Source organism: Cavia porcellus, unplaced genomic scaffold, assembly GCF_034190915.1.
Source record: "Cavia porcellus strain 051 isolate PalLab524CR breed Dunkin Hartley unplaced genomic scaffold, mCavPor4.1 scaffold_2, whole genome shotgun sequence".
Lineage (NCBI taxonomy): Eukaryota > Metazoa > Chordata > Mammalia > Rodentia > Caviidae > Cavia > Cavia porcellus.
In genome coordinates this window covers 23,137,700-23,155,008 of record NW_026947485.1, presented here as the reverse complement: position 1 = coordinate 23,155,008, position 17,309 = coordinate 23,137,700, and positions in this window count along the sequence as shown.

Here is a 17,309-nt window from a genome sequence, read left to right as displayed (position 1 = left end):
CTCATGGAACAAGAGACAAACAAATGGAAAGATATCTTCTGATAATGAAATGGAAAATATAATATTTTTAGAATGCCCATACTTCCCAAAGCAATTTCTATCAAATTTCAGTGGTACTTTTATACATGTAGAAACAACAGGAAATTTACATGCAACTATAAGACTCTAATATTTAAATCAATCTTGAGAAAGAAAATAATTATTTTCCAGATTCAAAATATATGAAAGTTACAGCAATCTAACAGTATGATACTGACATAAAGAGGAACACATAGGGACCAGGGATTTAGCTCAGCAACACGAGCACTTGCTTGGCAAGCCTGAGGTCGTGAGTTCGATCACTGGCACCTAAATAAAATAAATAAATAAAAATAAATAAAGATGAACACATAGCCCAGTAAATCAAACAGAAGACTGCCTAGAAATAAATCTATATTTACAGGCATTTAATAGTTTTCAGTTTCCAAAAGTGCACAGTAGGGTAAAGAACATTTCATCAACAAATGCAGTTGAGATGTATAATAGAATGCAGTGGAATCTCTATATTGTTCTATACTCAAAAATCAATTAAAAGTGGATTAAAGATTTAAATATAAGACCCCCAAACAGTCAAAGTCAGAAGAAAAGTAGGGAGAAATGTTTATAATATTGGCCTTGGCAATAATTTCATGGTTATGATGTCAAAAACACAGGCACAGAGTGAGAGAGAGAGAGAGAGAGAGAGAGAGAGAGAGAGAGAGGATTCATAAATCTAAATCTTTTGAAAAGCAAAGGAAACAACAGAATGAAATGACAAATAACAGAATGGGAAAAATAATATTTACAAAAGATATGTTTGATGAAATATTAACATCCAAACAATTTAAGGAAATCCTACAATTTACGGTTTTAAAAAATCCTTCTGAATAAAAAAGAATTAAAGACTTGAATATGGTACACATTTCCACAAATAAAATATACAAATTGCCAATAGATATATGAAGACAATGCTCAGTGTTTCTAATTTTAAGGTAAACGCAATTCTAAGCTGCAATGAGATACCACTCCAAATGTATCAGACTGTCTCTTTTTAAAACCACATACCAAATACTGGGCATCAGAAATTGTTTCTCTTGTACATTTGGGATGAAGTGGTGGGATGAAAAATGGTGTAGCACCTATGAAAAAAAATGTAGGGAAGTCCCATAATAGTGGGACTTTTCAAACAGAACTCTTATATTACTCTCAATCTCATGCTGGGAATTCATCAAGTTTTTGAAATAAAGATCTTTAAGATACATTAGCACGCTTTCACTCATTGCTGCACTACTCCTTATATCCAAAAGATGGAAACAAAGTCAATATCAATAGATGAATGCAGGAAGAAAATGAGGTATATACACACAGTGGAATACCACACAGTTTTAAAATGTAACAATGATAGCCATGACACACCAGGTGTGAAGAAAGATTTAAAATTTATTATAACATTATGAATAAAGTGATATAATGGTACTTTTAAATGATTTTGCGTTAATTGTAAATTTCTACTCTATGCTAGGGAAAGCTCTATGCTAGAGAAAACTCTATGCTAGGGAACTCTAGCAAACTCTATGCTAGGGAAACTACTCTAAAACGATAAAAAAAGGAAAATAAAAAATATAACTGATATGTTGAAAATGAGAACAAATAAAGCATAAAATGTTTAATTAAAAACCCAAAAGGTAGAAAAATTAGATGACAAAGTTGAAACAAAGAATAGGTACAATAGAGAAAATGAACAAAATCAGTAGCTATTAATCCAAGTATATCTGTCTTTTTTTTGTTATTGGTCCTGAGAATTGAACTCAAGACCACATACTTGCAAAGCAGGCACTATTCCACTGAGCTAAATCCCCAGCCCCAATCCAACTATATCAATAATCATTTAAATGTTATTGGTTTAAATATATCAATTATAATTAGGGATTTCCTAAGTGAATTAAAAAATAAGATTCAAAATATACTGGAACTTACTTTAAACACAAACACTAAAAATAAATTGATTGAGAAAGATACACCATGTTAACACTAATCAAAGGAATAATACTGATTTTTGACAGAGCAGATTACTTCAAAGCAAGAAATGTTACCAACAATAGAGTTGCATTACAGTGATAAGAGATCAATTCTCTAAGAAAAAATGATAACCCTTAAAGACTATGCACCTAAAACCAGATCATTAAAATATACACCCAAAACTAACAGGACACTTAGTTGAATCTACTTGTCATGGTTTATGTTTGTGTCCCCCAGGCCTCATGAGTTTGCATTGTTCATTTGTGATGGTTCATTGTATAGTGCTTGGATTGATGGTGTCAGTGCTCCACCCACATAGGGGTGGAGCCAGGGTGTGATGTAATGGCAGGAAGAAGGTGTGTTTTTCTCTTTGCTGGTTTGAGTTTGCTGTTGGCGGCCGCCATGAACTGCGTTCCAGCCATGCCTGCCTGTCTTGGAGCCAACTGAGTGTGGACTGAATCCTTCAAAAACTGTAAAAAATAAACTTTTCCTTTCCCAACTTGGGCATTAGGTATTTTGTCTCAGCGATGAGTAAAAAGTAACTAAGACACTACTATTATAGTTGGATACTTAAATACTTCTTCATCAGAAATGGACAGATCTAGTGGGTAGATAAGTGTTACACACATGATTAACTCAACATTGCCCACAGTCAATGAGATATAAGCATATCTGTAAATAATTTCACCCAATGGCAGCATTCTACAAATCCCTCTCCAACTTACATTGATCATTCACCAAGAAGAATCACATTCTTGGATATACAGCATGCACCAACAAAGAACAGCAATTATAAAATTTCTGTTCTCAGAGAAATATAATTAAATTACAGATCGATAATAAAAGATAATTGGAAATTTCCAAGATGCATGTATTAATCACTTATTTGATTACCGAGTAATACAAAGGAGTTACATGAATTTTAAGGTTTCACTCCTCAATTGTTATCCTTCTGGAAAATCTAATGCGATAAATGGGATGTTACAATATTATGCTCAGTGTGTTGAAAGCATATACAATTCAGCTTAAAGACATGTGCACCCATCGGAAGGAGAAGACAAGAAAGCATGCAGTGGGCTTTATCAATCTGGAGGCTCGTTCAGTCCTGAGGACGCCAATGCATGCCTACCTGACTACTAATGTTCAGTGTGAGCATTACTCAGAGTAAAGAAAGAGAAATTGAGAAGTGGGGAAAAGTGAGAAGTCTTTCTGGCTCTTCCAGAAAAGAAGTCAGAGCAAATGAAATATTGTAGCCAGTTAAAAGTTGGCTGCGCTCTTGACTACTCACAGGGACTCATTGAAATAACATTAAAAATAGACACTTCAAACAGTTTTTGTTTTTGACAATTCAAACTTTAACCTTAATGATATTCAGAAAGTAGAAGTAAATTATAACACTCTAGCATAAACTCACAGGCATGAGCCTAAGGGCAACCACCCCAATTATTCTTTCCAAAAGAGGTTGTAGGCGCTTTGATCATGACAAAGTCTCTCATCCCTGGGCTGCTTAGATGAGTTTCTATATCCTCAACTAGTTTTGAAAAGAAAGAATGAGAAACATATGGATCATCTGTACCTCCAGTTCTTTGGTAAAATTGTGTATATACCATCACTTTGTTCAACATAAATCCATTTAAGTGACACCAGGAAACAGGCAGAACAATAGAACAGAGGAGAGAGAATGGCTTTAATAAAAACATTGCTTTGCTGGGCCTGGTACTACTCGCTTGTACTCCCAGCACTCAGGAGGCTGAGGCAGCAAGTTCAAGACCAACCTGATGTACAAAGTAAACTCAAAGCCAATCTGAACTGTATAGTGAGACCCTGTGTCAAAAAGCAAAAACAAAAACATCATTTCTAGGAGTAATAATGAATGAATTAAGGGAAAGATTGATTCCCTGTTTGTACTCAAATAGAACACAAAGCCGTGATAGCACAATAATTCAATTCTACCTCGTGTTCCACAAATTATGTTCATAAACTCCCCATTACTTTACAAGAATGTTAGAGACAATCCATCTTCACAGTTTACTTGATTCAGATTTTGAAGGTTTCAGTCCATAGTCAGGTAGGTCGCTGTTTTAGGACTGTAGCAACTACATCATGGAGACAGTGCACAGTAGAGGAAGTTGCTCATTTCCTGGAAGCCAGGAAATGATAGAGCAAAGGAAAAGAGGAATCCAAGACTTAACCTGTCCTCTGAGGTAATAGGCCAGGACCCTGCAACGGCACTAGGCCCCACCTATCAGAAGTTATCAGCTCTCCACGGAGCCATGCTAAGAACTACGTTTTTCACACCTGGGCCTTTGTGGACATTTCAGATCCAAACTACAGGAGTAAATAATCCCAGCCTCATGACACTCAACTTACTTCTCTAGTTAAAGTAGGATTTGGTACTGTATATTAGTTTCATATGACTGTTTTAACAAATACCAGAAATCAGTGGCTTCAAACCACAGACATTTGTTTCCTCATAGCTTAGAAGCCACAAATGTAACATTAGTTTTACTGGGCTGAGATCGAAATGTTACTAAGACCACATTCCCAGAAACTCTGAGGCAGAATGCTTTCCTCAGGCTTTTCAGCTCCCTGCTGCTGCTGGCACTCCATAGCTCGTGACTCTGTCACTTTATTCTCCACCTCCATCTTCATATTTTGATGTATATGCACACTTGTATATGTGCATGTGTGTGTGAGTGTACATGCACGTGAAAAATGTTCCTTTAAAACAATCACTATGATATCATTTAGGGTCCTATACCTAAGTCTTGAATAAACTATCCATTTAAAGATCTTTAATTAAATTATATATACAAAAGGTCTTTTCCTGCATAATGCAACATTCAAATTGTAAGAATTAGGATATGGATATCTCTTGGGGTCTAACAGAAACTAGATTATCAGTAAGGTGCAAGTTTGCATTCATTGATTCTCTAAAGAAAAACATATTGTGTTTTAAAGATTCTATGTAGTTCTAATGATGGGATGGAAAATAAACATAGTTCCCTGGACTTCATCATACTGTACTTCTCTTTCCTTTTAAACTTTATCAATTTCTCATAAGAGCCATTAATGTGCCCTTTTGGTTAAAAATATAATTTGTTCTTTATTTATATCAAAGAATATGTCAAAAGGGTATCCTGAAGTTGCCGTATCATTTTGCAGAGTAGCAGCCTATTATCTATCTAAATTAAAAAATTTGAAATATTTTGAATTAACTTTTTTAAAAAGTTTTGAAAATTAAAATTATAAAATGCTTTTAACTATCTTTTCTAACATACATAAGTCTCATGAAATAGAACAAGTGGGGGGATTTCAATGCATTTGAACACTAGATAGCTCTCCAGTAGATGCTAAAATGAAATAGATTAGAATAAATCATGAAACTTAGACCTTTGGTTCTGCTTGAAATAGTGCATCTCCAGCAGATCGATACAGATTACTATCTTTTTGTAAACATGGTATATTTATAGTTTCCTTTCTGCCATGGTGAATGAGAAGGAGTAACAATGGAAAATTTGGTTTCATAGAACAGTTTCAAGATCAATTCCTTTCCAAGGTCAGCCGGAAGAATCTAGAACTCTTAGAAGTGATTTCTTGAGACTGTTCCAGACAATGCCTGATGGATGAGGTTAGCGCCAATGGAGAGTCAGTAGAACATTCAAAGTGCAAGTGCAGGTTATAGATTTCATTACTCATTAACTAGGATCTGACTCCAAACAAAAAGAGATTGAAGATCACTTATGAATCTCAGACGAAGGCAGGGCATTCATTCATTTGTTTTGCAAATATTTATTACCTGGCACATATTCAGTTGCACACATTCAGTGGTGTGATAAACACACAGAAAATTCTTACTCTCTAAGAATGTACATTCTCACTGAGGAGACAGAAAAAGCAAAATACAAAACAAACAACAAGCAATAGAGAAGCAAATACAATAATATTTATAATATTTGTCAGATGGCAGTAAAGGCTACAAAAAATTAAAACAAGGTTGTTATTCTGTGATGTAACAGGAACTTAGGGAAAGACTCAACCAAGGAGAAGCAATTTGACATTAGAACTGAGACCTGATGGAATAAAGATGGAAGATGTTTACACCTGTGTATCACACAATGAAGAAAAATACAAAAACGCTGGAGCAGGCATATAATTGGAAAATAAAAGGCACAATAAAGAAGCAAATACAACTGAAGAACTGAGAATTTAGGATGAAGGTAAAGATAGAGGTTGAAATAAGGAAGAAAACAACAACAACAACAAAAAAAACCAAGTATATTGAGCATTTCAAGCAAGATGATGGCTTTGGTTTTAAGGAAAATGGACATCTGGCAGCCTAATTAGTGGTCTGTAAGAAGAGAAAGGATAACACTAACAAGTACAAGTAGGAAAGCAATTTCAAAATCCATTAGGCAATTATGATTCTGTTTGTTTGTTGAGACGTGGTCTTGCTATGCAGGGTAGGCTGGCCATTAGGCAATTTTGGTGGCTTGAGTGATGGTAGAGATGACAGAAAGTGGTTGGAAGCTGAATAACTATTACTGAGGACTGGATACAGAGAGGAGGGAGGAAAATATAACAACTGATTTGAAGAATACTGGGAGGTGAAGAGGCTTGAAGATAAGGGAAAATCAGTCATTGATTTTTGGACATGTTAATTTGGAGATGTGATTAAAATGACTTAAAGTTCTATCTTGATTAAATTTTACACAAATCTTGCCCTGATGCTTGACCTTTAACCTTTTTTAAACTTTCTTTTTCTAATATAAGAAATGTTATTAATACATATTAGTCATACAGAATTCTGGGACAGTGGGTTTCAGTGTCATTCCTGGCTGTCAAACCATCATTCCCGACTCCAACCTGAGTGTATTCAGAGAGGCAGCATGGTTCCCTCCACTTCAGGCCATGCTGTTGCCTGTCTAAGGGAGGAGGTACCCTGGGGTGGCTGAGTTAGGAAAGGAGAGACCGGGGCCCCTTGCACATCCAGCATTCTTGGCAGCCTTTCAGCCCGATTCTCACTGAATCAGGTGTGCAGGCTGCTGTATAAGCACCGTTCATCAATGACTCCTTGGTTTTGGTCTAGGATTTCTCCTTCCTGTGTCCTGGTCCCTGTACTGCAGCACAGGTTCTTCTAAATACTTCCTTTGCTGTTTCTGGGGAAAAAAGTAGTGTGTTTCACACATGCATGTAATATAGTTTATTTTGAACCCCATATTCACCTGCCCCTTCCCTTCCCCAGCCCTGAGGTCCCCTTCATTATGTCTAATAGGCTCCCTTATTTTTTCCATCATCTCACTCTTTAAAAATCTTTCCAGATTCCACATATAAAAGAAAACATGCAATATTTGACTTTCTGAAGCTTATTTTGCCTAACAGGATGATCTCCAGTTCCGTTCATTTTCCTACTAATGACATGCTGCCATTCTTCTTTACAGTGAAATAATAATCCATTATAAGTATATACTACATTTTTTACCCATTCATCTCTAGTTGGACAAGTAGGCTGTTTTCATAGCTTAGCTTTTGTGAATTGCACCATAACATGGATACGCAGGTATCTCTACAGAATGCTGACTTTAATTCTTTTATGACATAGCTCTATCAAACGTTAGCAAGGAACCTCCATACTGATTTCCATATAGGCTATACTTATTTAAATTCCCACCAACAGTGTAGATAGGTTCCTTTTTCACACTTTTTAGAAGTATTTGTTTTAGATAGTCTCTACCCTTCTAAGTTGCAAATGTCTATCTGCAGAACCTAGGAGTAGTCTCTTTGAAATATAATTGAAAGAGGATTGTTAATACACTCTTCTTAAATTAATGAAAAAGTTTAAAGTAATAGTTATGCTAAGTACCAGATTTCATCATTATATGGTACATTCATGAATTTAAGCATCACATTGTACCCTGCAATGTATAATTATATTTTAATCAAAAATTAAAAATCATAAAAAATAAAAATTTGAACAGAAATCTAGTACCCAAATCTTTCAGTCTAAGAGTCAAACTTCAAAAATTACCAGTTACAAAACAGCCTAATCATGCTGGCAAGTGTTTCCATTGATGTCGATCTGCCAGAGCTCTTGCATGAATTACTTGAAACCTCTTCTAGTTTTGATCTTACTAGGTAATCCAGTTTTTCTCCTTATTACATTAGTCTTGAGTCAATTTTTCCTTGTCTAGTTAAATAACCAGGTGAAAATTTTCTTTTACGGGTTCCTATTAGAGATCTAAATACATGAGCCTGAATTTTCTCAAAAGATGTTCAAGCTGGAAAGACAAATTTAGATTTCAGGGTAGGAATTTAGAGCTTCAAAACAGAAAGATTTCACCCTAGCTGGAGGACCGTGTCCTGTAACATTGCAATGTTTATAGGTATGAGGTGTATAGAGAAATTATCAGGAGACTAAGAGGTAGTCAGCCAAGTAAGGAAAAAATAAGATTCTTCTGTAAGACCAAGTAAAGAAATTGCTTCTTGTAATAAAGATCAGCTGTGGAAGATGATTCTGTTTGGTAAAACTGTAATGTCTTCTGCACCCTTGACAAGAGCAGCCCCAGTGGAAATGACAGGAGTATAACTTCTAATGAAGGGGGATTGAGAAGACATAGAAAGGAAATCATAATCTACATCTTCTTCATATCTACATCATTCTTCTCTGATGAGCAGCAGCGTGAGAAAATACAGAATCAAGAGACAATTTCTTTAGAAGGATACACTTACATAGATTTATAGAAATAAGTTATTAATCAAAAATTATGATAAAAGAAGAAAACAGGTCATAGCAAGAGAAAAGGCCTTTACTAGACTGAATCAGTACTTAAGCAGATTGATTGGTCTCAGGTAGAAAAGGGTAATTGGTGCTTTATCATTGGAGCAGTAGTGGTTTTGGTAGATGTTGTGGTAGGAACATGTAAGACTTTTCTTGATTGCTTCCATTTCAGCAAAGAAGTCAGAAGTAAGCTTATTCACTAAAATTGAGGGCAGTCAGAGAGGAGAAGGTAGCAGAAATTTAAGGAGAAAAGGTAAGGTATGAAACAATCCACACGCTACTAGGGACGTGAAAATAAGGCAGTTGTTACAGGGCAACATTAAGGACCGTTTCTGAATGCACTCATGAGGTAATGTCAGCACAGCAGCATGTTATGATGCATTTTTTTCCTACTCTTCATGATGAGCTGCTAGATTTCAGGACCAAGATGCCCAGGGGACGGGATCTTACTATGACTTGAGTTGACCATGAAAAATTGGTAAAATAAGATATATTGGACCACAGAACCTAAGAAAGATGAATGAGGAAAGGGAGGATTTGAGAGTATGCACTGTTTGCTGCTGACAGGCTCAACTAATTAACAGTGATAGATTTTTTGTTTGTTGTTTGTTTTTTTAGGAGATGATGAAGGAGAGAGTCTATTCATAAGGTGGAGAGATAGGCTGTGGATAGAAAGTAGGTATTTTGGTGGAATAATAAAAATTGGAATTATGTAGTTGATAAAATTATTAAAGATAAAATGTACTATGAACTTGGTTGAGCTCAGAGAGATCACTGGGGTAGAGATCAAGGAGTAGATAGGTCACGCACTGGGAAGAGTAGAGATGTGTACATTGATGTCGGTAAGGAATTTTAGAAGAATAGTTATGAAGCAAAGAGAGGCAGAAACAGATCTTCAGAGAAGTACTGGGGTGACTCAGAGGTTTATCAACATCAAGGAGAGATAGTAGGTAGTAAATATGTTGAATAACATAATCTTTAATAGAAATAGAAGCTCTAGGAAGGAGGGACAAGTTATCATAGGCAAAAAACAAAGCAGAATAAACAAACCAAAAAACAAACACAGAGCTGCAAAACATACAAAATGGTATTGGCAAACATCATTCTGATGAGTAAGACAGTTTTGAACAGAGAATTGTTACACATCATTGTATTAACTTACTTAGTATTCTCTAAAGCGATAAAATTTAACTTGGTACTTTGAAAATTAACCAAATACAATGAACATCTAAGGAACTTGTTTTAACATGCTCATGCTTCCCTTCCACTGATAAGGATTAGTGGCATACGGAAAAAGTCTTGATCACATGTACAATTGCTATGATGTGATGAGAATGGCACTTTACTGCAGTGCACCAATACCCCAAACAGAAACAGAAAAGGGACAGGGGCATAGTGACCAAAATTTCCAAAAAAAATACCAGCCTTCTCTAATGATAATCTATCAACTATGTCCCATTAATTAGGACAAAAGGAGGACAGTAGTGTAAGATGGGGATGAGGGACATTGGGGGGAAGGTATGCATGGGCTCTGCTATCTTTGGAACTTCCTTAACTCTAAAACTATTCTATAATAAAATATTTTTTTATAAATTCAGATGCTTGGATAGTAGGAGATAAGAACCAGAATTTATAAAAATGAAATTATATTTTACATATAATGGAATACTGAGATGTTTAGTGCTCCCATTTAATAAAGTTTTGTGAGTTATATAAGACATAAAGAACCCCCAAGAAAACTTCAGGCCCCTTCTCAATCTACCACTGTACCCTCACCCCAAAGCAACCACTGATCTGAATTCTGTCATTTTAAGTTAACTTGCATGTTTGAACAGTTTATATAAATGGATCACATAATACAGATTTCTTATGTATTCACCTTTTAAAAATCAGTAAAGTATTTATGAAATAGATTCACTTTTGAATATATCAGCTTATTGCTGAATATGTCTCCGTTGTATGAATGACTCAGAATTTGTTTATTTTCCTCTTAATGACTAATCATCATTCTAATAACCACAGAAATGATTCTGATTCACACCATCTACAGATCTCATGGTGAGAAACACTGCTGTAAATTTCAGATGCTCACTGTATTATCTTACTTAATAAACCCAAATCTGAAAAGATCACTCAGTCTCTAATAACTTTAATACCTACAAAATAATATGCCAATCAGTCTTACTAGCCAGATAAAGATGAAACATTAATAATAGCTGCATAACAAAAAGGCACAATCTATGAAAATGACTATATAGACTACAGAAAGAATTTGCAATCTAAACAGAGTTCTAAGAAGTTTTGTTTGTTTTTAGTATGTGAGCAGTACTGATTTGTTTACTGACATTCAAAGACACTGAGAACAAAGTGGGAATAAAGTGGTATCACCGACCAATGTTAATGACAGAGATGTGCATCAGACAAAACACATACACTGCATCGAATGAGTGAGAAACCTGTGCAAAAGAAAGCCTGACAGAAAGAATACACAAGAAAAAGACAGAACAGTTGGAAAAAACACGCATCTGCATTCAGAAGACAAAGAAGAATTAGTTAAGGATGCAAGCTTGGTGTTCACAGTTTTCTGGTGTACAATAATTGAGACTAAGAGCATGATTAATATTCTGCAAGGAAAATAAAGCTGTAGCTGAAACTCCAGCTTGGACTGCTTACTACCTCGGCAATAAGCTTCTGTTCCCTGAGGAACGTGTCTCTTCCAACGCCAGCCTGACTAAGTGTTTGGGACGTATCTTCCACAGCTCCGTGAGAAACGCATGAGTGAACTGAAACGTCTTTCCACATTCAGTCGCTGTAATTTCTCCCTTGTGTGTGTTTCCCTTTGTTCTCATTATCACTATCTCCTGTTTACTTTTATACAGACATTTCGTATGTGTTGTGCAAACTTTCACTTCTAAACTTTTATTTTATCAATAATGTTTCTAAAGTCTATGTGTCTGTTTAAATGTGAATTATATTTGGTCTTTTAATGTAGATTTAGGGAGATTTTAACAGATAATCAGTAAGAACTGAAGTCATCCGAGAGATAAGCTGAATGGGTTTAAGAACAATAGCCGCTCTGCTGATGGGTGGGTTGAGTCTGAAATTGAGATACCTGGAGACTGAACCGAATCCTCAGGGAAAAATCCTAAGTACTTTCCCCCAAATTTCACATGAAAATTTGTTGATGAGATTCACACTGCAAGGGCCAACTTTCCTTTCCAGAGAATCTATGATCTCATTCGATGAGTTGTTTAAGATTGGCTCCAAAATGCCCCAAGATTATTTTATGGTTTAATGCCTGGTTTTGTTGCGCCATAATAATGTGGTTGCCTAATGATTTGTGCCTAATTTGTATATAGCTTGACTTTGTCTGGCATACTGGATTCAAGTGTCATTCTAACACAGATGGAAATACAAAGCTCTAAGATACAAAGCCTTTATGTCTAGTTGATATGATTTTTTGATATAATTTTAATTGTTGGAGGAATTATGAATATCTGAACAAGTAATGAGCCAGGTCTAGTGTCAATGACTTGTTGCTCATCTCAACAAATTTTCACTTCTTGGCATAAGGATTATTTTCGTTTGTGTGCATACTGTTACTATGACAATGGCTGTGTGAAGATCAGGATTTCTTGAGCAATGGCCGGAGGATAGGGTATAAGAATGTGCCTTAGTTTGGGGAGTGGTTATTTACTTCAGTCATTATGCAGTTTTTTGGGCATCTTATCTCCCTGGCTGACACTGGACAGAGTTCATTTGAGAGATCATCTTTTATGTTTGGGGAATCAGACCTCGGTTAGCTTCAAGTTTCTCTTGTTATAGTTCTAGATTTAATGGAGAAATTAAGCAATCCATACCTTTTTTAAACTTTAAAATAGGATATTAAAAGAATACTTAAAGAATAACATTAGATAGATTTTTATCACAGTGACCAAGTACTGTGTCTGATGTACACAACTTAAAGGAAAAAAAGTATACTTTGATTCATGGTGTCAGAGGGTTCAGTCCATGATCTGCTTTTTCCAAGGCAGAAATGGCAAAGTTGAAAGGAGCCGATCAGCTCATGGTAGCTCAAAAACAGAGCAAACAGAAAAATCAGAGAGAGAGAGAGAGAGACAGAGAGACAGAGAGACAGAGAGACAGAGACAGAGACACAGGGAGTAGAGAGGGAGAGAGAGGAGGCTAGGGATAAAAGATACCTTTCAAAATCATGTCCCAATTGTCCTACTCATTTCAACTAGTCCCACCTCCTAATACCCTATTTCCATTAATGGATTAATCCATTGAAGAAACATGAGTCTTTGGGGGACTCTTGATATTTAACTGTAACAGAAAATAGCATTGTACACTCATTTTGGGGGCTGAATTAACTACCACTGACTTAGCAAAAAATACAGAATATAGCCTGGGCCTGCTTCGTGTATCCATTAGTATCTTTCATGCTCATTGTTTCTGGCTATCATTTGTATCTTTTGAGGCAGGATGTAAAATTATCTTAATGGAATGTTACTATTAAAATAAATAAATCTAATATTTGCACACAAAATGCACTTCTCAAGATTTACGCAGAGCTTAATTTGGTACGTTGGGGTTGTTCATGATGAACAAAATATTTACTAGCTTCTTTAAGATAACTCTTTGTGATGAACCTATGATACAGTCTCTGATTCACAATGTATGAGGTATTGCTAGAGAAGTCACATACCTGGAGTCAGGTAGTATGTTCAGTCAAGAAATCATCTCATAGTTAACATTTTTAGTGTTTTCAGGGAAAGACTTCAGACAAATACACTAAGAACTTACATTTATAATGAAAACTCAAACATAACAGAGCTCATTTGTTTAGGTGCTATTCATATAGGTGACTTTGATATTTTACTTCTGAAATAGTTACTGTGGTTATGTTGTTACAATAATGTTTTCTCAAGAAAAAACACCAGTTTCTTACTATCTTTAGTGATAAAAAGGTCAGTTTATTTCCTCTTTATTCATTTATTGGTGTGTATATTAGTTAGCTAAATTTGATAGGTTAAGCCAACATGAATTTATTTCTCATAGTTTTAGAGTTTGAAAAATTCAAGGTCAAATTGCTAGCTATTTGATTCCCAAGAAAGTATCATTTCCTGGCTTGCACATGGTTGCTTTCTCATTGTACCCTCACAGGAATGGGGTGGATAGAGAAACAAACTCTCTGATATATCTTCTTAGGACACTAATCCCATCATGAGAGACCCATAACTTGATCTAAGCCTAATTCTTTCCAAAGGTCTCCATCTCACAATAACATCATATTGAAAGACAGGGCTATAAACATGAGCCAATAGGACACAACTCAGTCTATAGAAGTTTGTTACTGTTTGTTTGTCTGCTTGTTGACAAGAAGTAGCAAAATTCTGACAGCTCTTACTTACGTTTATGGTAGCACGATTCATAATAGCTGAGTCTTAGAAACAGTCTATACATCCAACAACAGATGAAGGGATAAAAAATATGCCTTTGACACACAGCAGAGTATTATTCTTCCATAAAGAAACATAAACTTGAGTCGTTATGGAAAACTAAAAGCACCTTGAAACCATAATGCTACCTGAAATAAATCAACACACAAGCTTAAATATTGCATGTTTTGTCTTATATGAGAAATCTAAATTATAAATAAAGAACCAAGTAAGATATAGTACTAAGTAGGGAGAAAGATCTTTCTCAAGTTGGAAAGGGAATCGAGATGATGGGAGAGAAATGGGAAAGGAAGTGAATAAAGAAATTCAGGTGTATTATGTGCAGATACAAACCCAACACAAGGTATCTAAGCATTAAGTACTGCAAATATGCACTAAAAGTAAAAAATAAAAAAAATTGTGGAATTTTGGATTTAAGAGAATCTTATGTTTTTAAACCTCAAAATACTGAGTAAAATATGAGCATGAATCTTTTTCATAGATTTAGTTAAATCAGAATTTGAATGCAAGAACTCTCAGTAAGTTCCTATTGGAGGACATACTTAAAAAGTGCCATTTTTCTTCCCCTATTTATAGGAAAAGTTTGTAGATACTTGTATGCTACAAATAATGAGTTTTTAAATCTCTCTTTCTCAAGTTAATTAAACACTACAATTTGAAATTGCAGTATCAACGTAGGAATGATATATTTATCTGGGGTAATATTTTGTTTATGCTCTTTTGGACTGTGAATGTCTTCCCTAGGCAGGCAGGACACAGCAACTCCTAGGGATTGGGAATTTCTCCTGGACAAGAGAGAACTAGAGAGGAGCCATCTGGGGAACAGGGCAGAGTATCTCTCAGTTTGGAAGTGAAGGGAGAAGGAATGGGTCAGGGACAGCCCTGGAGTGTCCCATTAGAATCTTGTAGAAGCCAGGAATAGGATGACTAGAACAAGATCACCCAGCTGCAAAGTGGTCCCTAAAGATGACGAAGGGTCATTACTGATATGTTTAATTACTATTTCACATATAAAATTGACCCGATGAGCATGAATTTTCCTATGCAACAAGACCATTATAATATGAAGACTGTGTGAGCTTTATTTTTGATTCCAGGTTAATGAGAGAGAGAGAGAGAGAGAGAGAGAGAGAGAGAGAGAGAGAGAGAGAGAGAGAGAGTTCTTCCTGCCTTTAGCAGAAAATTATGAAAGTGACAGCCAGACAAAGAGAGTCCTTAAAATAGAAAAGTACACTCTACAGCTATTGAAAACACCTACTATGGTAATATTACATAAAAATGGATGTGGACCCACATGGACAGTAGCAGTATTGACTTCCTTTTTTATTTCTTTGCCATAAATATTTTGTCAGCTTATTCTTCCGCTAAGAAGTCAAAACAAAGTAAATGAAACCAAAATTTCCCTTTTTTCTCATTTACCTTAGAATATCTATAAATTGTTCTTCAACACATAAAAAAGATTTTAAATGTCATTACCCTGAAATGTCACATTAAAATAAATATAGTGAATAAATATGACTTATCAGTACACTTAATGAATGGAAAGGGTTCATTAGCTTGGTAAATTATGCTGTACATAATCATAAGGATAATGGAGTAAAAGCAGATATTTGGAAAATCAGATATTTACCTGATGTGTCCATGATTTTTAGATAGTTAAGATAATAATGACATTTTATGATTCTGAAGGAGATGATACCCTTTTAAATCATTTATTCACAGAGATAAATGTTGAATATAATTCAATTTATGATTTTAAGTATAACATCACAGGGAAGTTACATAACATCCAATTTCCATGCACAATGGCTGAAAATATCAATCTCTTTGTATATTTTTTATGTCATCTTACTTGATAGAATGTCACTGTATTAAAAGTAGGCACTAGGTCTTTTGCTAAAACATGAAGAATATGAAGGGACACTTCAATAGGAACCTGGAACCCACATAATTGCTACAAATGAAATACCACTGTGTTTATATTTACTGTTGGCTATACATTTTCTAGGAATTAAGGTTGATGTTTCATTTAATATACTTAAAACTATTATTATAAGAACACTAAGGGGCTAGGGATTTAGCTCAGTGGCATAAGCGCCTGCCTTGCAAGCAGACAGTCGTGAGTTCGATCCCTGGTACCAATAAAAAGGAAAAAGACCAAAAAAAAAAAAAAAAAAAAAACCACTAAAGTATATTAAAATTCTTTGAAAGCTCTTTGCACTTAAGCAGAGATTATTTAGTGGTAAATAGACTCAAGAGGCCTAAAATATATAAAGAAGTCTAGAAATTCTCTATTATTTCTTCTTTATGTGTTAATGGAATGGAACAGAATTTTCTTATAAAAAATCTCTAGACTTCTGCTATCTTTAAATTCTGAGCAGTAAATATGAAATTTTATAATAATGATTAAAGAAACTTTAAAAATCTTAAATTGTTTCTAATAAATGGGAGAGCTTAAAAGATTACATCTCAATGAATATACGATTAAGATCTCACCTAAAAAAGGAAATGGATTAATGTGGGAATAAAAATGAAATGCTTAATACCAAATTTCATTATAAAGTTCATTCACTATTAAAGTTTTATGGAAGTACACTGTAGCATTAGCAAACTGGGACATTAAAAGCTAGCTGTAGGGATTTGAGTAACTTCCTAAACTAATTAAGTACTTATAAACTTATTTGTGTTGTAATTTTTTATTATGTCACCAAGTGGTTAATTCTCAACATGGTAATAACCAAAATAAAATCAAGTGTAAGTTTTTCAGTTAAAATCAAAGCAACAAAAATACTTTCAATTAACTATATTACCCAATACCACATATTGCAACTAAATGAGAATTCTCGAAAATGAAAACTTCACAACCCTGTACTACTGACATTTTAGAGTGGATAACTTGTAAGGAGCTGTATTGTGATTGTATAAGCTGTAAGAGAATCTCTGGCTTCTACACACTAGAATACCCTCAGATATTGCCAAATGTCTCATTTTGATTGAGCATACAGGCCCAGACCTGGTTGAGGACTACCACC